The sequence below is a fragment of the Betta splendens genome, chromosome 3, assembly GCF_900634795.4.
Source record: "Betta splendens chromosome 3, fBetSpl5.4, whole genome shotgun sequence".
Lineage (NCBI taxonomy): Eukaryota > Metazoa > Chordata > Actinopteri > Anabantiformes > Osphronemidae > Betta > Betta splendens.
In genome coordinates, this window is record NC_040883.2 from 18,247,226 (window position 1) to 18,269,277 (window position 22,052).

General features: G+C 43.6%; 1 long non-coding RNA gene across 3 annotated transcripts; it reads left to right on the forward strand.

Annotated features, from left to right (window-relative positions):
* Positions 1 to 10,699: 10,699 nt before the first annotated feature.
* LOC121202138 (uncharacterized) lies at positions 10,700 to 20,347 on the forward strand. 3 transcript variants are annotated; one of them, XR_008694259.1, is made up of 6 exons: positions 10,700 to 11,740; positions 13,152 to 14,151; positions 14,292 to 14,357; positions 17,761 to 17,818; positions 17,902 to 18,030; positions 19,581 to 20,347. It is a non-coding gene; the product is annotated as an uncharacterized LOC121202138 (long non-coding RNA). The 3 variants fall into 3 exon arrangements; XR_008694260.1 differs by having other exon boundaries at positions 10,700 to 13,305; positions 13,883 to 14,151; positions 19,581 to 20,344; XR_005897498.2 differs by having other exon boundaries at positions 10,700 to 14,151; positions 19,581 to 20,342.
* The last annotated feature ends 1,705 nt before the right edge of the window (positions 20,348 to 22,052 follow it).

Below are 22,052 nucleotides of genomic sequence, written 5' to 3' on the forward strand. Positions count from 1 at the left end.
TATCCCACTTCTTACCGGTTGTTGGGGTTTTGCTGACAGCACAGCTGAAGACGGGTGGCGGAAGAAGACCGTACGGGACGTTTAATGTAATAGGCCTCAGCAACAACTTTTCTTAGCTTCAGTTAGAAGATCAGACTCTGACCTTGGAAACATTTATTCCCGTACGTGTTTCTCAGGCTCCGCTGATAAATATAGCATCAAAGTATTAACATGTTATTTAAAGAGATCACGGAGCAACGCGGACAACAACACCTTCCTACATGTACATGTGTAACATCTAATCCTGCGTTGGGTGTAAAATGTGTGGTTGTGCAGCCATGAATTGTGGAGACAATGTGAAATAAAAGGTGGTAAAACCCATATGAGGCAATTATAGCTGTCAGTATACACAGAAGTGTAGACATCTCAAATTCTACAAACAACCTTGCATGGCTTTTATTTTTTTTGCTTACTAAAGCAATGATGACAAATGATAACAATTAAAAAAAAGTCAGTTTCAGTTGTTTTTTCGCTGTGGAGTCAATTTTAACGCAGCCATCAAATGATGGCGGTGTCAAAAGGTCGATGTTGCAGCCAAAGGAAAAATCTAATTGTAAGTAAGTCGATGTTCAGGTGACCTCTGTGATGCTTCTGCTGCTGTATGAGACCTGCAGTGTTCTACTGTCACATGCACAAGTTACTGTGGTGCCTTGTCTGTTCAGTCTCTGGTCACTGGTACAAAGGGATCATAAAAGCGTGTGATGGTTGTCCCTAAAGTCTGAACAAGTCTGAACAACATGTTACTGTGCTGTTTATTCATGTAACAGATATAAATACAGAAAGAACAAAGGTCGTCTTTACTGCTGCTATGGGTTATGAGGTGCCTCTAATCACCAGGCCTGGATTAGCTGACTACAGTATCAGCAGGTGAGCAGACCTCTACTAAAGCAGAGCCTTCAGGTAAAAACCCTGGTAGAGGACGTCCCAGCGTCGCTGTTCCAAACTTAAGCTTGGCAGGAAGCAGGTCATGCAACAAGATGAAGACCCAAATCACCAGAGTAAAACTACACTGGTTTAACTGGAAGATGAAGGATCCAAGGTTCTGAAAGGTGATGCACTGGATCCAAGTCAAAGCTTCTCCCTTCGTGAGTGTCATTGTGTAAGTGCTTAACTAGTGCGATAGTCATCAACAGCAGCCTGGAGTCGCAGTAAACGCTATGAACGTTGAACATTAATGATGGTTGTGCTTTTGTAAGTGTTCCACAGAATAAGACGCAGTAGCATGAGCTGGAAGAGAAGATCATTGTTTTGAACTATATTTGTGTTTCCCCTGCTTTGCCCTAAAGAACTTTCTCATAAATGGTTCTGGCTCTTATAGTATGTTGGCAGTCCATCACTGAACTGCTGCTCTTTGGGGGAGATCGCTCGGGGAGAAGTTAGATTCTATTTTATTTTTTTGTTCAGCTCAAGGCACTTTTATATAAAAGGTTCTACAGCTTAGCTGGACGATGTCTGTGATGTGCATATTCACACTCATGACTCCTCTTTTTGTTGAAGAATCATTCTCTGTCATGTATCTTTAATTAAAATATTTAATAAAAATATTTAGCACTGCTCCTGGAGTTTATAATATTGCACGAGTTACAACCTTGCTTTTGCATTTGCCAAGTCTGAAAAAGCTGTTCTACAAAAGGAGCAGCAGTGATATCAAACTCTGGCAGTAAATAAGAACTAACCAGAGCTGAGCCTGTGAAGGGGATCTGCAGGGCAGCGGTGGAGATTCAGCAGCTACAGCTAATGACAGTGACCTGCAGCACGTCTGTGCACAATGTCTCCTAATGCTTTCTCCCAGCGTGGTCAGCGCTGGGGTCTTTGACTTCTGGTGGATTAGAGTGAAGGGTGGCTGACCGCTGGTCTGTGGAGATGGGCTTTTTGCATGTGCTGGATATTTTATCCTGCTCAACGCTTAGGGCACATTCTGTACAGAGGGGGGCTCACGAGGGCGGAGCTGAAGTCCTGAGTGTTTTAATGACAGAACATCTCAAGGGCAGGCTCTCAGTTTGGCCCGTATTACCAGGCCTGCTTGTGCTGTACAGTGCAACTGCATCAGTAATTAGCGAAGAGCGATGCCAATAAAAGGGGCCTGTAATGAGTTTGTGGTTCCACACAACTTAGAAAGGAAGCTGAAAATAGTCACAATGAAAGTCCAGATGATATTAAGAGAATTACTCAATTTATGCTAAATCGCTCTTGGCTTTTATGCCTGTTGTGACTGCAGGGTTTCTGAAGTTCTGCTGGTGACTGTGTCCTTGCGTTGCCCTATGGTCAATGTGTATTATTTGAAATATTTAGGTTGCACTTCTCTGTTTGAGTATAAAAATAATCACAACACAGTAATAGTCAACTTTTTTAAAAAGGGCACCAATTTGCAGAAAGGCTGGACACTGTGTGTGTGTGTGTGTGTGTGTGTGTGTGTGTGTGTGTGTGTGTGTGTGTGTGTGTGTGTGTGTGTGTGTGTGTGTGTGTGTTTGTGTGTGTGTGTGTGTGTGTGTGTGTGTGTGTGTGTGTGTAGAGAGAGATGATGTGTGCACACTTATGTGGCTGGCTAGCTGGGGGGCATGATGCAGAGAGTAGGGCATTATTACAAACCATCTGCTTTCCTGTGGAGTCAGAAGGCCGTCTGGACACAGTCTCCTAACAGGCCTTGTTTTCCTACATGCCCACAGGCAATATGGCAAATTTAAATGGCCAAACTTCAAAGTAGGCAGCAATATTTCCAGTAATATCAGTCCGTGTATGTGTCTTTAAACAAAACAGGTAACGCATTAGATGCCCAGCAGTTCAAGGTTATAGCAGCTTTCGGGCATTGTGCTTTATGGCAACAGAACAATTCAAAAGGTGGGAGCATTTCAACAAATATGATTAGTCTTAAAACCTTAAGAAACAAAAATCATTGTGGATCATTATGGGCTGAATGCAGATTTGAACACAGGAGTTTCAGATGGTCGGGCCATTGATTCCACGGCCTGTGGAGTAAAACGTCTTCCCCTTCTGCATTGAATTTCATCCTTCCAATCTGCTGCAGGAGCGGTTAATCCTATATCCTTTATCTTGTGTGTATTATGAATGTGAAGGTGTTTTGTACTTAAAGGAAAACGTTACCAATTTTCAATGGGGGTCGACCCAAACGATGTCAGGCAATATTTAAGAATGAGGAGATCAGAGTCCTGCAACACAGGCACACACGTCTGGACCTTCTCGCTGTGAGGCAGCAGTGCAACCCACCGCACCACCGTGCCGCCTACCCTGAAACATCTCAGAGGCCATGTGCGCATAGACTACAACTAGTGCTTCCTGTTTTTTCTGAACCTGCCCCAGCAAGAGGGGGGCGGAGCTAAACGACATGTAGATCCAATCACTGCAGCTCAGGAGATTCGTCAGAGCACAATGCATTTTGGTTTTAGCATCCGTTTTCCCTGTTTTCTCTGCACACAGACCATCAATGTTAAATATTGTTGCACATTTCTGCTGATAAGATGTAAAATATTAACAACACATCTTTCTTTTTAGCGGTGAAGTGTCTCTTTAAAGAACTCATTCTCTGTCTGTTTTTCGGTTTGTCAAACTAGTTACCAGTGCTTTCATTCATGCCCTGTTTTTTGTTGTGGTAGTGTGTCAGTGTGTTTTACCTGATTAGTTATTGCTGTTGTTCATCTTAGTAGCCACTTAGCTACTTAGGTTTAGTGTGGCAGAACGTATCATTCTGTGGCTGGGTGCTTCATAACAAAAAATGCATTTGGTTCCAGATCCATTCAGTGCTTCAAGTTGAAAATAAATACAGTAAATAGAAACTTGTAAAGTTGTTGTTAAAAACATTTAGCTCACATTTATAAACTCTATTTCCATGAGTAACAATTTCAACACAATATCAACTTTGTTTTGTTGTTAGAATTACAAAACTACGCTGAGCATTTATTGCTTTACTTTTCTGTTGTAATGAGCGAGATGACTCCCTTTGTCTTTCACTCACGAGCCGGCGCTTTTCCTTGGAGTCGGCCCTGTGAAGAGTCCTGCAAGGATGCGGCAAAGTGAGCTGAACACAATGCACCGCTGCTGCCTTAGCAATTGCAATCAGTTACACTTGCAAGTCCAATCCTCTCAAAGACGTGGTCGTGATTTCACCGAGGTGGTCCATGGCGAGACAAATGAGTCGAGAGAGGCCCTACTTTATGCAACAAACAAGACAAGCTTGGTAGCTGTTCCTCCAACTGCTCTTGAAAGCGAATTTCATGCAACTACAACACGGTACCTCAGACATGATGGAAATGGAGATCCCCTGATAATAACACCTTCAAACGATGAAGCCAGTGTAAGTGATATTACGGCTCATGATAAGGTTCAGACAGTCCTCCCATCTTTTGCCTGTCTTTATTTGCATCACAGGACAATTTCTTTTCTGTGCTGCTCAATGACCCTGTTTCCCCCCCTCTTCTGTCTCCTGTTGGCATAAACAGACAGTAATGGCGTTTGCGTTTTCCTTCCCCCTCACTGGTCCTTCACATGGCTCAGCAGCTTAGCTTGACAGCTCCACTGCATGTGGGTTCAGTTGGTGGAGTTGAAAGCCTTTCGTAGCGTTGGGGTTTGGACTGATAGAATCCTCCATTTACCTTTTGCCCCCAGGCAATGAGAGAAAAGGAATAAGGTTAAAGCCATGCTGGTAGCAGAGACTAAATAGAACATGATCCCAAAAAAAACACATGGAAAAATGCACGTTTAAAAGTAGGAGCGGCGAGAGGGAAAACACAGAGTTGGTAACAGGCTACAGGCTAAAAACGACATGCATTTCATCAGTCATGTCATTGATGTGAAGGTTTTTTGACAGCGTGAATGTATGCACAGACGCAAACAATCCAACTGTGAGCACCTACGCCATCACTGGAAAGAAATTTCAGATAAGAAGCAGCTCGCTTAGCTGTGAGATGGAAAGCAGGTGATATGATGCCTGCAATTAACATCTGCAGGGAACCTAATAGCCAAAAGAGGAGTTTTATAGATTAAACGTATAAGAAAACTTACTACTGTGATGTAAACTAGCACTTCCATATGTTAAACATCCACTTAAATTCACTGAGCACGTATGGAGCCTACAAGAGTCTTATATCCCAGTGCAGAGCTCTAGACAAAGAGCTGAGTCCCTGGTGAGACGGGAATTGGCTGATGTGGAGTTCTAATATGCAGGTGTGAATTGTAGTTGAGATGGCAGATTCCTCCTGAAATGACAGCCGGTTGTCAAGACGCACAGAGAAATTGTTGACAGGCGGTAGGGGTCACTGTAGTGTTGTTAGCAATGATGGAAAGATCTCGCAGAGGGCAGAAACAGCCTTGAAAGAAGAGCACTTCACTCCTGTCAAGGCTGAACTTAAGGTGGTGGGCAGGCATCCATACAGAGATGTCAACGTGGCATCCACAAATGAATGCCTCACGCTGATTCCTGCCAGAGGGAAGGGGAAGGTTAGGCTGCGCGTCATCAGCATAACAATGCTAGGTAATATTAGCGGATGACAGAACAAGGACATGTCTGGTGTAAAACGGAAGGTGTTGCTGCCACCTGGGCCGGATGCCTTGTAAAGGAGAGGGGGGTGTCAGTGACGTCAGCGCTGGTCAGGTGGAAGATGACAGACCTGTGTTCAAGGCAGCAAACGGGAAATGAGGACGCTAACGAGCCGCCTGAAAGTCCGCCTCTGAGGGCAGCCATCAGTGACGAGATGATGAGGACTGTTTGCTGTAACTGGGTTCAGCCATTTTAGTCTCAACTTTAGCCTTCGTGTTCGAATTGCAGCGAAGAAACAAGAGGAGGAGACGTGCGTGAGACAAGAAATGCATCAAGGAAAAACTCTTATTCGATCTGATGAGTGGAAATCGAGGATTGGTAATTTAACGTGGTGGTGGTCAGTGCAGGAACAACGAGGTTCTGAAATTAATAAGGATTTGGTGAGAAACTCCAAGGGTCTGACCTTGGAGGACTCTGATATTCCTCCCACACATGGTCATACATTAACATTTGACTCACCAGCCTGACTAATAAGTTGCATTTTTGTTTCAGTATTTAATAGAAATAAACAGCAAATCTAACAAACTACTGTGGGGTCAGGGTTCATGAGCAGCTGCTGAGACACACTGATGCTTGACTACGGGAGCTACGCGTTCAATCCACTCAAAGCAGTACAAGCCGGCACTTTCACCATGCTTCTGAGAAACTGAATCTTTATCTTCAGTAAGTGTTTCGCAGCAAAGGTACTAAAAATCCACCAGCGCCACAGGAAGCATCACGCCGCTACTGTGGATAACTCAGATGCAGGTAATCCTCATGAGACCATTTTGTTTCATTTCATTCAATCACTCAAATTACATGATATCACTGGTTCCCCGACGTCCCACACTGACTACTCCACAGGTATTAACTCTGGATGAAGCCTCCAGAGTCTCTGAGATTTAAAACGTGCAGCCACTCCATTGTGTGGAAAGACACGCAGACCCTATGATTGCACCATCAACCTGCTGCCAGGCACGAAATGACTCTGACTCTGAGTTGAGACTAGAAGGTATACAGTACCAGGAGGAAGTACCAGATAATTCCTGGAAGCTGGAATCATCAGTCTGTCCTCATCTTTTTTTCTACCTTCACTCTATGTCACGCTGAGGAAAAAAAAAAAAGGACCGAGTGTCAGAATTTGGATTCTCGTGCCAATTCAACTGCCCATTAGCGCTCGTGTCTGACTCATGACAGCAGTCTGGTGTGAAACACTGAGAGGAAGAAGTGGTAAAATGTTGGCATTGATTGCAAGTCTGATAGCTACAGCCATGTTAGCAGCTAGGCTATGTGAGCACGGGAACGATCAGATGCTCTGATACGGTCATTTTCTCCATGAGTACGTACGTGCTGAGTGCGTATGTGTTTTAAGCTGTGCTGTAAAATGTAGATGTTTATTAGAGCTGTGACGCTCTGAATAGAGGCACTGATGCTTGCAGCTGCTACAAGAGCCTCCTCTGTGGCCTCAAAGCGGCTGCTCACTGCTGGATGGGGGATTTATCAACTGGGGCATGTCTATTGTACAGTACATGCCCTACACAATTGGGCTATATTGGCAAAATATGCAAATGAATGTAAAACTATATAATCTATCGTCTGATTGTTTGCAGGTCTATGAAGGGCACAACAATCCATTTGTTAGGTTGCTCCCCTGCTGTGTTTTTATACAGTGTAAATTGCTATTACTTTTCATGTTGGGCTCTTTTTAGCCAGAGGCTTCACCGGTCTGAATGACAATAATACGGTTAAATCCAGACTCTTTCTGAATATTGTCGCTTTTGCTGGAGGCAACGCCATTGCAAATTCTCTGATTTTGTGGGTCAAATAACCCAATTAGGGTAAAGATATTACAAAAAGAAACAATGACTTAGAAAATGCAAGCAGTGCAGATTGGCTGTTTTTTCTTTGTCTACACTGTTCCTCATTCTATCCATGGAGTCATAGTAGAAACCAGGATTGGTCAAACTCACATCACAGGTGCATAAACACCTACGTCAGCAGCTGTTGTCTTCATCCCAAACCACTCAGTTGAGTCCAGCCGCACTGGGTTTCGAATCTCCTCATGAAATTTAGCCTCAGATTCGTTTAAAAGAAGCATTATGCAATTTCTGTGCAAAAGCGGGAATGCGACACATGTTGACACTGCAGAGAGCGGCAGAGAGAGACCACGACACAAATTAAAACGCCATATGTGCCGCGAAACATCTGTTGCCCCAGGGGGTGGCAGGGACTGATGGAGCTCCATTACTCCCATGCATGATACATTATTATGATTGAATAAATAAATAAACCATTAAGTCACTTAAAATTATCTCAAGCCTTGAATGGTTTTGGAAATTTTCATTGTTCATCTGTCTCGTTATGGTTTCCTGCACGCCGAGCATTGTAGCAGCGATCCTCCCTGCGTATTGTGTAACTGTGTACTATTTTGCACTAAAGAGACAAAAGAATAGGAGGAGAAGACGGGTTAACGTCGTTCCTGATCTATTACTAATTGCTCGGTCATGATAGACAACGGGACAAGAACAACAGAGGAAACATTTAACCTCTGGTCTTGAACAGATTGAACACACAAATGCTTTTAAAGGGAGACTGAAGATGGTGCAGTGAACATGAACGTGTCCTTAGGCATCACAGCTGCAGCACACGTCGTCTCTGTTGTTAGTTATTACGAGCGAACACTACTTGCAGAAACGCTTTGTTTTATGTATGGCAGCGCTCATGTACCCTGTTTCCATCCACAGCACACACACACACACACACACACACACACACACACACACACACACAGCGCGTCTGAGCATGTGCAGACCGAGGCCTGTCCTGCAGAAATATCCACTTACTTCCCAGCAGAAGACATTGGCTTGATGGCAGCACATTTCTTTCTAAAAACCCAATATACGCCACTGCTTTGATGGTCCCCTCACATATTAAAGTCACCTGCGCCTTGGGCATCCATCCTGGCTTTTGCACCATTCGCTGATAACAGTGTGTATGGTCTTTTTCATCCCCAGCGCTGAGAACCTAACATCTAGTTTTACCAAAAATGATCCATCTGACACATGCTTTAGCAGAATATATGACTTATCTACATAATAGATAATACTGATAATAATAGATTAAAACATGAGACACTGGTGCTGTATTTTTGGGCTGTGGGCTGTGTTAACTCACTGCAGATAGTTCTTTTGTAATAGCGTCTGAGGGTTTGAGCCATCACCCTGTGATTCCCTCGAGGTTCCTTCATTTTTTCCACTGCACTATTTAGAACTGTGCTATCTGAATACTTTTGTGTGAAACTGTTGTATATGTTTTTTAACCTTTTCTGGATGCGTTGCATCAGTTGGTCAGTGACAACCCTCATCCTTTAATTTCTGCCAGAAAATGGCTGAAGAATCAAACTAAGATTCAGTTTTTAGTTTGCATTTTATCAAAAAACGCAAACATTTTCCCGAAATGATATTTGTAGGTTGATTCTGGGTCAAATTTAACCAGAACAAATAATAATGTATCATTTAAAACAACTGTATAACCTTTGACCTGCACCATTAATTAAAGTGACAGAGGCAATTGTACTGTTTTTATATTACTATGGTTTAATTTGACCTTCACTTCAACCATTACACTGTTAAAATTTAATTAGTAATGAAACAAACCACATACAGTATTTCAGTGCAGACTATTCGCTGACTCCTGAGTACATAACATTCTGTCCTCATGCTAGTTAAATGAAACGGTGCTGGCAGATGTCAGACATGATGCACATAAATAAGACTTTGATGTGAACTTGACATCTGTTTGCATAATGAACCACTAAATGACTGATAGAAAATGGAAAAAGAAATTTAGACGTTCAAAAACAACAATGCATTTAGCAGGACTAACAGCTGTGTCCAACATGTGGCTCCTAATACACTAAAGGGGCTCTGTAATAAGTGGCTTCAGGCTTGTTAGAGGCTGTCTGTATTTGTAATACCCCTTTAACGAAAATATCAATCCATCAGTGTGAGTGAGCTGACCTTGCCTCGAACTATCCAGAGCATAGTGTACAGTTATTTACCCTCCAATACACAGACTACACTATTATTTTAGTAGTCTGTAGAATAACCTCAATATAAAATGTACATGAGAGGAGAACTAATGCCCACAACACTAAATCTTTTAAATCTCAGCTGGTATACATTGATGTTTACCGGCTCTTTATTGAATACTAGGAGCACCTCAAACTAGATAAACCTATATGGATTCGCTCCATCATCAGCAAACACCACCAGCAATCTAAGCTCTGCCTTCTTGGTTTGTGTGATCAGCTGTTAGCATTATCACTTTGTAGTCCCAGGTTCCCAGAGGAATCATCATTGGAAGAGAAATCAAAATAGCTTCCAATCCTCCCACTCCCAAAGACCACACATCCATCAGTGGAGGAAATGAAATTAAGGCCCTGACATCTTGATAATAAGGATTTAGCAGGAGAAGGCTTTGAGGGTGTAATGAGTTCCCGTTACATATAAGGCATAATTGTAGGAGAACGTATGTGATGACAAACCGTGCGGCCGTCTTTGTTGTGAAATCACGACGACAGCTTTGTATCGTTGCTTGTTGCACAGTCATTGGTGTTTGGTTTTTATGGAGGTTTTGTAAAGTATTCACTTGAATAGCTTTATCGTCATTATTGAACAGCCGCCTGAATGAGACGCTCCACAATGTGTAATCAGACGTTCGTACAAAACCGCTGCCCTAATCTTTGGGTCCGACTTGTGACAGTAAAGCAGCATTGTTAATTATTATGGCGAAGTTTCAAAAGATGTCAACACGTCTTTATTTGTTTCTTCCCTTGACATCAAAGAGTTTCTCCCCACCACGTTGTTGCCATGCATATGTATGGTTGGAAGTTGTTTGGATTTCTCAATATGTTTATTTTAAGTCTTTTTTTAGCTCTACTCGTAATTTTGTGTTACTCCAAAGTAGATTGTCTTGATGTTGGAAATTATAATGAGATTTATGTTTCTAGGACACCATCGGAAATGAGGCTTTAGTCTCAGTAGGATATTTCAAGCACTCATCTGCTGTTTTCTTTTTTTTATTGAATCGAATAACAAAACAAAAGATGATAGACAGGAAGAAGGGAAACAAAGGAGACTGGAAGCTTCATTTGAGTGCTGAACAACTGGAGAAGTAGCCTCGCAATAAGGGATGAGACGCGAACAATGCTATCAGTCTACTCCTTAGCATTTCATGGGTGATGAATGGAAAATGTGGAAATAAATTAATTATTGATATACGATAAGAAAATACTACGCAGCCCAGTTTATAAAGTGGCTCTTGGTGGTGTTTGTTCGGTGACGTTGTGTGAATCAGGCAACAGATTAATCACTGCACGTGAGCATATTTCCCTGGATTTACCTACTGTATGAGGCAATTTTTCTCCATTTCAATACCCAAAAGGCAAACCTCGTAAGATCCTTGGTGCAGGAGATTGCACATAACATAACCCAGATGATACATAGTGTTTCTTGCAGCCTTTCACAAGTTGTGCGAGATGCGTGAGCGATAAGGGAAAAGGTGCAAAGAACCCGCCTCAGCATTCACCTGTCAGCACTAACAGCATCGTTCCTCTTTCACTTGTGGGCGGAAGAGTGCTCGGTGCCGCTCCGACAGAGTAATGCGAGTACTGCGTAATTGTGTATCTCCATGGCACACTACATGTGATAAGTGAGCAATAATTCGCGGCTGTCGCTGTGTTTTTTTTTTTTTTTTCGTATTTTTTCCTTGACGCCTCATGTCTGTGGGGTTGTGCCAGTGACGGGGAGATTACTCAGCAAAGTGGAAACGTGTTGGTCTCCACGGAACAGCTCCCGCAAGCAACAAGCAACAATGCTGTCAACAGCTGAAAAGATAAAGGTTTCCTTAAAGACGAGCGCTTTAAAAAGACTGTGACATGACTAACACAGGAGAGTGAATGTGGCTTTTGACTCCAGTCATGACGACACCGCGGTAATATGTGAGGGGGAGCAGCTGACTGTGCCTGTTATTGCTTTACTCAAGGCTGAACTCCTGAAACATCTTGAGTCTAATGAAGATGCCTCTGATGTTTTGAAAGAAATGGAGCGTGTGATGTACTGTAAGAGGACCTCTCTGACGGATACTCTGATCAAGACACTCTTCACACAAGTAAGCCAAGGTTATACATTTTTGCTATAAATGATTTGTGTGTGTGCATGTGTGTGTGTGTGTCTGCGTGCGTGCGTGCGTGTGCTCTAATAAATTTTCTTTTTTAATCAGTAACAGCATTTGTCCCTCACATCAAAAGGAGCGCATCTCATTGAAGATGCTGGTACGCTTGACTAGCTGCTGAGGTGAATGTCAACTAGGTAGGCCTACAACAACAACAACAAGAGGAAATTCACCACAGTTAAGCTGCTTTGGAAAAGGCTCATTAGGCTCTGTCACAGTCTGCTGGAGAAGCATGACGGTGTGTTTGCTACACCTGATTCGATAAAGCTGAAGTTTCTACGTGAGAGAATAGCTCGCGTCTTCCCCGACGGAGGCTGCGTTCGCGTGAAAGATGCAAAAGGTTGAGCGTGTAGGATGAGCACTACATGTCCAATACATGCATTTTAAATGATCTCAAAGGGCTGTCCTAGAAATGCTTACATCCCATAATACAATCAGACATCAGTTGGGAACCCCAAACGCAGCATAAGCGCACGTGGCCCCTCCAAGGTCCTGCTGGCCATGTGCTTGAGTTAGGACGCCTGAGGGGGGGGTCCCGAGGCCTGGAGGAAAGCGAAGCACCAAATAGCAGATGTTAATGAAACACTGAGTATCCAACGCTGAGCGATTAAAGCCGAGGAACGCTTAGAGTCCCCCAAGTGAAAAGAAGCAGTTTATATCTTAACATTTTTCCAGAAACTTTTGGCTGTGTAGCATATTAATGTTGCAGGCAAACACTGGAAGTCATTTAGCCTTTTTGAACGATCACACGCTTAATGCAGAGCAAGGGCCACGCAGGTAGACATATATATTTACCCTGCAAATCATTTGTTCCCCTTCTGCCACGCCGTAATCAGTCAGTATCCATATTTACACAGCGGAAAATGTCAACTATATGCATTGAATGCCTTTTAGAGTGTGCACTAACAGCCATGTTTGCATAATGAAGCATATCGTTAGGAAGTCTTTTTGCTGTTTTTCTAATTGGGACAAATATTCTTCCTATTGTAAAGGCCTCCTTATTGCCAGGGAGACGTCCCCGGCGCCTTCCTTCCTCTGCTGCTTCCACCGTAACAATGACAAACACGCCGGCTTTTAATACATATAAAGGAATGTTACGCATGCTCCTTAACTCTAACGCAGTTAAACAAAATGTGCCCTGTGGTGCCGCGGAATGAACGGAGGAAGATAAAGTTGCTGATGAACAAAACATGCTTGGAATCAAAAGTTCCCGAGGAAGTCAGCTCCGCCGTCTGCCGCTAAAAGCAAATGTTACGGCTCTGCCTGACGAATTATTAATCGCTCGCTCACTCAAATGTTTTCTCCTCCCTCTCTCTCCCTCTCTCTCTCTCTCTCCTGCGCTGGCCAGTGTTTCATTCCTATGGCGAGCACGAGCTGCCATTTACAGACTACAAGAGCAAATGTTAATTTGCCCCGTGCGCATTTCTTTGCCAGAGGAGCCATAGGGCCGGGAGCGGACACAGTGGCAAAGAGAGGGGAGCCGACTTGGGTATTTACATAAGGTAATGTGATTGAGTTGTTGCCATAGATTTATCCTTTCCCTCCAAAACCCCACGGGTGGGGTGAGGAATGAGAAATGAGCGAGGGCCCAGACGTTAAAGAGACACGCTTCCAGCCGGTCGCCTCACGCTCTTCTTCTTCTTCTTCTGCTCCGCGTGGGACAGGAAGACGCTTCCTGTGATGTAACCCGGTCCAGATTGCTGTCGGGATCACTCGTAGTTTACAGACGGTGCAGGTGCAGCCGCGGGGAGCGTTTAAAATGTCTTCAGCAGGTGTTGGAGCATTGTCTTCTCATCTGTTTCAAATCTGTCTCAGTCCTTTCAGACTTGTTTTTGATTAAGGTCTGCAGGAATAAAGCCGGCGTTATGTTAATTTGCCGTTTGGGACTGGAGATCCTCTCCCCCCGAAGGCTGGTCATCACAGCTGAACCTGAGCGTAATGATACACTTCCGTTTGATGCTGATTTGCAGGGTTTCTTTTGCCGTCGAGGCAGATGTCGACTCACTGTGCTTGAACCTATATTTGCAGGGTACTGTTATTGCGGTACGTGTTTTTCTGTTAATGCCAAGCTTTATGCAGCGACAGACGTGCAGCATAGCACCTGATTAGCAGAGCCTCATCGTCCAGCAGCAACATTCACACCCCAAAATCTGCACGTCCTGTCACTGTGTCGCCGAACGTCCGGCTAAACGTAGGCACCGAAAGGCTCCTCTGGATCCAAACTTCCTCCTCGGCTCCTCCATTTACATATAAACTGTCAAGATTTCCAGCCAGCAAGTGTGTTTTGTTCCAGCCTGTCTGTCCGGGCATCGGAGTGACGAACGTGAAGATTGTGCCTCACGGACGAAGTGAGTTTAACAACACTGCAGCACATTAGAAATGAACATTTCCAAAGGTCGATGTGATTGATTTTAAACTTGGGCTGCAATATATATATATTTTTTTCTTTGCACAAAGTGAAAGTGAATGAATGGTTGTCTCGTCCCAGGCTAAATGGTTTTACACGGCGGAGGAGGAGGAGGAGGAGGAGGAGGGAAGCAGGCAGGAAAAGCAGGTCAGTTGTTGACATGGACTAATGGGGATACAGCACAACAGCGCACACCGTAGTGACCCAGATAGGACGGCGTCCAATGCAGCACAGCATTATATTATATTACACTACATTATCATTTAAAGCGGGTCCTTCTCTTCTGTTTAGTAAAGCAAAAACATATCGCATGTACAGGACGTGTTGCTGGTGACGGATGCAACTTTGTGCTGCTGCGCACGTGCTCGGAGCTCAGACTGGACGTTCAGACGCGCGTCCTGTGCTTCCTGAAGCGTTTGATGAGTGCGGCTCCCGCTGCGCTGGCTGCGCCGGCGGTGGCTCCACATGGTGGTGCTGGTGGACTGCTGACCCGCCGCCGCTCCGTCTGCCTCAGCGCCGCCTTGTTGGCGCCCCCCCACCCACCCACACACCCACACACCCACACACCCACACACACACACACACACACACACACACACACACACACACACACACACACACACACACACACACACCGTCCCGACTTATCACACCCCTCCTCTCACTCCCGCTCTCCTTCCGTAGCATAATGTGTGACTGGGTGAAGTGTTATGGCAAATTAAGAAAAATTAAGACGGGGGCCGGGCTCCATCACCTATGTCACGCGTGGTTTTTATGGCGGCCGGTGACAGAGACCTGCCTGAGCCGTCCTTGGCGACAGGCGCTGATGACGGAGAGCAGCCCATGAAAGGAGGAGGAGTGTTGCATTGAGTAGAGGTGGAGGTGCCTGCGTAACACATTATCATTCACCCTCTGTGGTTTGTTTTGTTCTCATTCCCTTTTCACACTTTGTCTGCTATTTTCTCCTCTCCCCTGTTTCCATATCCTGTCTTGGGCTGTGCCTCCCTCCCCTCACTCCTTCACTCCTTTGTCCTTCCACGTCTCTGTCTCGTCCTGTCATTCGCTGAAATGTGGAAGTCCTCCCCATCTTTCCCGCTTCCACACTTCCTGTTATCTGTCCAGCCACCTTTTTTTACCAACATCTACCTTTCTTCCTCTTCCTGCCAACCTCTCCCCATGGCACCTGTCTAATTCTGCTTGTACCCACTCTGTGGTGCCACTCATAGCCTGCTCCTTCACCCTCCCCTTCTTCCCTTCCTGGCTTTCTCTGCCCTGGCAGCCTGACAATTGTTGGAGCATACACTGCTAAGCAGTTATCACCGGCTCACAGAGGTGTGTGTGTGTGTGTGTGTGTGTGTGTGTGCGTGCGCACGAGAGTAGGTACGTTTGGTAATAATAGAAGGCGAATGCGTATATACGTGAGCACATGTGTCACTGTCTGCGTTTTTCTATTTATATTGAGGCGTACGGCTCTTGTGTTCAATAAAACAATACAAACAATGTCAGACAGGTTTCTATTATAGTCAAGCTTTTATGACTCTTCTACTGTAGTGTATTTTTTTTGCAACAATGAGGGGTAAAATGATACTGAAAGCCTGCAACTGCTTTCCTACCCCTGCCAAACATCCCCGGTGTCTAACTGCACTGGATCCATATAAAAGGAACTAATTTCTTTGTCTTCAAGGATTTTTTTTTCTACTTTTTCCTCCCATCTGTCACTGGGAGAAGGTTGAAAGAAAGAAGGAATAAGCCCAGCTGGAATTCGTTGTCTACTGGAGGTAGATCACATTGTGTTGAGACCAGGACAATGCTTCTTTGGCCTTATGGGTACTGAGAAATTAGGGACACAAGCCAGGCCTCAGACCTCTGGAGCCGCACATGCTACACAATCATCCTGGAGGAGAGTGATTCAGGAGGGCCGCCTCCTGCAGTAGTGGGGGGACGTGTCACTGTGAATATGCGTTGCCCTCGGCGTAGCGCCGGACGCCAGCGCTAAGTCGCCGTATTCAGGTTTTTTTCCCCTAAATGTTCCAATGAAAATGCTGGGCTCAATCAGTTGTCATACATGTGGTTAAGGCAAATAGAAATGTGACTTTACCAAACCGCCCTCCTTGTTACATCCCAAAGGGAGGGCAAGTGCATTAAATTTATGGTAATATTGGAGAGAAAATCCAGTGGAATGGTTTTCCTGACCAAGTTACACAGAAACGAATGAATGGAATTGATACGTAACAGTCACCCAAGGTTACGTCTGGTAATTTTACGCTCCCACTATAATGCAAAAAAATGATGATTAAAAGGTTGCTTCTTTCACAGCTTCGCCCTGATGAAAACCATCTAATGCAGAGCCACTGTTTTTCTCTACAGGAGGGCGTGAATGCAAAAAAAAAAAAAAAACGTGTAACCATTACTCATGTGCCGACTGGTTCCCTGCTGTGACTGTGTGAATTCAACATGATAAGCTGAGCTCTTAAATCACTGGGATCAGGACCTAATTTGGAGTTGTTTTGTCAGTCGGTGAGTGCAGCTCCAGGTTTTTGGTTTGACGTCCGCAGCAGTTCTACGTGGAAGTTCATTCCTCTCAGTTTGTACTCTAAAAACAGTGAGAGCAGCATTAGTAACATGCAATATAACAGTCATTAAAGTTGCATGGGGGAGCTGCAGCTTGTGTGCAGCTGTGACTGTTTAGGCTCCGTGTTTAAAAGGAAGTACAGCAAATCTGAACCCATGGCTGTTTAATTTGTTGGAACTCATATTGTAGCGTAGGTGAGTCGCCTCCTCTTCCTGAGGACTCTGAAGAAGCAGCGGTCTTCAGCCATCCAGCTGATCCTCTGCTGTGCGATGGAGAGCGCTCTCACCAGCAGGGGAAGCGTCTGCTGTCGCTAAACGCAGGGCACAGCGGCGGGTGGTGGAAAGGACTCCACTTCCAGCCGCTGAGCAGACCCACAGGACCCACCTCCCCTCACTCTTCACATGGACTGCTTGCCCTTTATTAGGGGCCTCCGGACCAGGACCACCACACTCAGAACCAGCCTCTTTCCCACAGCTGTTTCCTTGCTGACCTCTGACCTCTACCCAGCATGCCCCTCTGCCTCCTCGCCTCTCTCGCACATGCAAATGCTGAACTGTATCCATCACCACTGCACCAAGTCACTCTTTTATATTAGGCCATCGCCTTATGTGACGCACTATCAAGCTCTGCTTACTGTTGTGCGACACTAAATGTCCACTCAATTTGCACAAACTGTACTGAATATTTTTTCTTTTTTTTCACAATTTGCAACTTGCACTGCAACTAATGTTTATAGATTCAATGTCATTTATAAAGCTGCACATTAATCTGTACATAGCACTGCCATCTGTGTTAATATCTGAATATATGAATGTTATACACTACTGTATGTCATAATAATTGTGTACTTGCTGTAGACAGGTACAGACTAAAGTTTAGACTTCTAAAGTAGAACAAAACTGTCTAGTGTGTAACTCAGCGACCAGGTAGTTCAAAAACAGACTAGATCACTTACAGTATGTTTCTATCTCCTCACAGCTGAGGAACGAGTGCTCGTGGCCACAGCAGCAGACGCGAAGCACAGCACATTAAAGAGGTGTGTCTTATCCCCCTCCCCCACTGCACAACTTACAAATTATCAATGTTTTTATTTTTGTCTTGCTACATATTGGTTGGAAGGCCCAGGAGACCTATTAAGGAACCCAGGGAAGAAAAACACCAGATTTCATCTGATTCCCTGGAGGCTGAAGTCTTACAATATTAAGAACACTTTCTGGAGAGAGTCCATAACACCACAGAAGTTCTACTGTAAGTTTTCTTCCTACATGTTATTGATCCACTTAGCATTTACTTTCCCTGGTGTCCACCACCATAGCACAACTTAGGCAGGCCTTAAGCAACCTGCAATTTAAAGAAGAACAAACCCAATAATAACGATGACCAGCTATAAACGCATTGAGAGAAATGTATAAATATCCATTACATAACACATAGTTAGCACAGTGGAGCAGCTGTACTAAGCTCTGCATTTATATGAACTTCAGAATTGTGTCAGTTAACTATAGGAACACAAAAAAACATTCCACACATAGCCACAGTACAAAATATTGACATTTATTTATTCTAATGTTTAATTCTTTAATAACTGCACCTCTGCTTGTGACTTGACCATAGTGCTTCACTCCCTTTTACTAGACTTTGGTATCACTTTTGATGAGAGACTTTGAATTGCCTCGAATATGGGGATTGTTTAAACGAAACCCCAGTCAAATCACTGATTTACATGACAAAGAGTAGTATTAAACATGGGCTCCAAGATTATAGTCTAGAAGTGATAATTCCATAGATACAGATGTTGAAACACAGCACAATGGGGATGTGGCATTAGGAAATGTGCATTTTTCTGTTCGTGTCAGAGGTTGAAAGCAGATGACTGAATCCTTTGCAAGAGAGCATTTTGCCCATAGGATTAAGATTGGATGGCTGGGTTTAAACCTGTCAAAAGAGCAGACTCAAATCCCTCACTCACAAACACTTTATAGTTCTCACTCGAGGTGCTTGTGAGCAGTGGTGGAAGAAGATATTTCTCTTTCATGCCACTTACTTCAGAAGCCATTCAGCACATCAACTGGATTGTGGAGGATTTGTAGGGCATTGAGCAAAGAAGTGAGATTGAGGAAATTAGTTATCACGTTTTTTTTTCACACATGACAGTCCTGTTACAGTTCACTCCAAAAAAACAGTGCCTTTGCATATTGTATGGTTTAGCATTTAAAGTCAGAGTAAACATCTGAACACCGCAACTGTCTCTAGGAGAAACACATTTTAGCCTCATTAGGATTCACCGCTCTCATCTGGGATAAAGAATTAGCTGCACACATTCTAAGTAATGTCACAATATAGTGTGACAAATGCAAAAGTACAGTAATTCATTACTGGAACCTTTATTGTGTTTCATAACCTTTCGTTCGCTCAAAGCATCATTGAACTCGCAAATAATATTTAGTCAAATATAGAAAATAATTAACTTGAGCATGAGAATATTTGTGTGTGGCAGTGCTTTTTGGCTGTGTCTTTAGTGTGATGGTGAGCAACCAAGGGGGAAATTGGAGAGGCCAAACAACAAAAACAAGAAATCATTTTCTGAGGAGAAGTTATTTGAGTGGAATTACAATGTCTTGTTATTTTGCAAAATTATACTGTGTTTGCATAAAGAGCACAACACTTGGGAATTGCCTTGTGTATCATGCAAATATTTGCCTGTATACTCTATTCACCAGCTCCTGGTTATAATTTGGAATATCTTCAATGCCGTGAATGCTGATTTATCACTTATAGTAAACTTTTATATCTCGCAGGTTTCTACAACCTGCTCGATTTGCCACGGAGAAAAGGAGAGCACACAGGAAAACTGCAATGAAATAAGTTTTCTTTTATTAAATCGTATACAATAACACAACAACACAGAATCAATTATAGGATGTGAAAGCGAGGTTGTGAAGAGCATTCCTGGATGAGCCGGGACGTGTTGCATGTGTGGGGTTGGAAACAAATAGGAGCCGGACAGCGCAATCACGACTCTAGCATCTTATTAGCACCTGGATTCATAGTAGAAAATGAAAAGTACACAGGTTGACTGCCCTCTGACAGAGTCGTAGCCTCCTTCTATGCCTATTTTGCTACAGTAAAATACCAATACCAAATAGTAAAATAGTATTAGTAATAGTCAGCTTCCATAAAGGTGAAGGCTGAACAGCTGCTTCAATCTCAATTGCAATCTAATGAATCTATAAGGTTTTCATTCTTTAAAAAATGTAATAAACATCTTTATATAGTTAACCTCATGTTACATTCAAGCTGGTTCATCACCTTAGACTGTTTAGATGAGTGTTTGCCTTTCAGTGAATGAACACAGTATGTTCCACAACGCTTCGCCGGTTCAGGGCTCCTCAAAGGGTCAGCCAACTTCAGAATATACTGTAAAAGTGTCTTTGCAATAAACATGACCTCAGCGACGGTGGATTTTTAGAGATTTATTTATTATACAAAAACATTTACAGTTATAAGGACTTGACAGTGTAAATAAAATAAAGACCCAGTTCTCTACAGGAAGTTTTTGTCTTAAAGTTTTGTTAACTAATTATGATCAAATCCTAAATCACAGGAGTGATTTAAGATCTGAAGTGTATTCTGTGAATTTGTCCATCGGGATTTTTCCACCTAAGGTTTAAAAATCATTGAGCCTGAGCCAGTGTTTGTACTTTCCTGCATTTAAATGAATCAATATCTAGCGTAAAAAAAGCCAAATGATGTTTGGCTGGGACAGAAACAAACAGCACTTTAAAGGATTTCTTTATGACAGGTTGACATTTTGATGACGCTGCTGCACTGTGATTTGGCCAAGTTCTGAATTTTGATCTTGCACACGGTAATTTCTGAGGTCGTAATGATCGTTGTGTAGACGATTGTACATTTTGTGTGTATTCTAAGCCTCTAAACTGTTGGGGGTTTTCGGTTTGCTGTAACTTCCTTGGCCTCTACAACCACAGCTGCTCTATTCAGACCAGTTGTTTGAGCAACAGTAACAATGATGATGAAACTCTGGGAAAGTTTTGGAAAAGACCAGCATCAGGACTGTGCTTCCTGCTAAGCAGAGAGTTGACAGATAAGTCCCACACAAAAGAATAAGTAAACTTTTTGATGCCTGCGTGTAGTGCACACACGCACACACACGCACACACACCACGCTGCACATGGCTTTGTGATTAACCTGTTTCCCCATTCAGTGCAGGGCTGCAGATGAAACTTCACATCAGGGACAGGCAAGGTTGTGCAGTGCTTTCAGTTATTTGAGCATTTCTGCCATTGACATAGATCACATCTTCCCTTGGCAATAAAAACACAATAAAAGGGCCTGTTCCCCGAACTCAGTTAATTGGCATAACCGGACTCACCTCTGTTTGAACTTGGCCCGGATCGATTGGAGCTATTGTTATGATCATGTTCAGATGAGCCTTGTCATAACAAAGAGGTCAGATGTATATATTGTGTCTTTCCATTTATTATGAATTGTTGCTCTGGAACCCTGCTGTCAAAATAGGTATTGATTAGGAAGGGCTGATGGTAGCTGGGTTTGATTATTCATGTGAGGACTCACCTGGACAGAATCAATACAGCCCCAAGGATGGAAACTGCACACACTCTCATACGCGTTGACCGAGGTGCACACAGGATTGGAAAAAACAAAACATGAATCATAAATTAATCATATTTTGCAGCATATGAATTTCCACTCTTTAATTAAGTAAATATTTGGTTTTTTTTTCATCTTTTGTTTTCCACGTTTACACTGAGCAATTTTGCACTCAGTAGAAGGAAAACATGTCAAAACAGCAGCGGGAAGCTTGCGAGTAAGCTCACAATTAACTACTGCGTAGCACTATCACATTTCTTCTGACAGAAATGCACCAAATAGCTAAAACCTACCTCATGTCCTATTTGTCAGTGACAGAAATAACAAACCTGAGAAACTTCCTGTCGAACACACTGCGCCTGTGCTCACCTCCCCGGTGCCGCTTGAATGGTAATGGATGGACAGTGGTAGCAATGGAAGCAATCTCCTCATTGTAAATGAATGTACATCTGCCAGATTGTTTCCCCCAAAGAAATCAAGAGGAAAAACCCCATCAATTAGCAGCCGCACACAGAGGAATGATGTGATGCGACTGACAACAACCGAGGCCGCCGCCTCTTCCACAGCAGCCAATTTCAAGAAACCAAGGGCCCATCAACCATGCATTCGCTCTCTCAAAGCAAGAAACGCATACTAT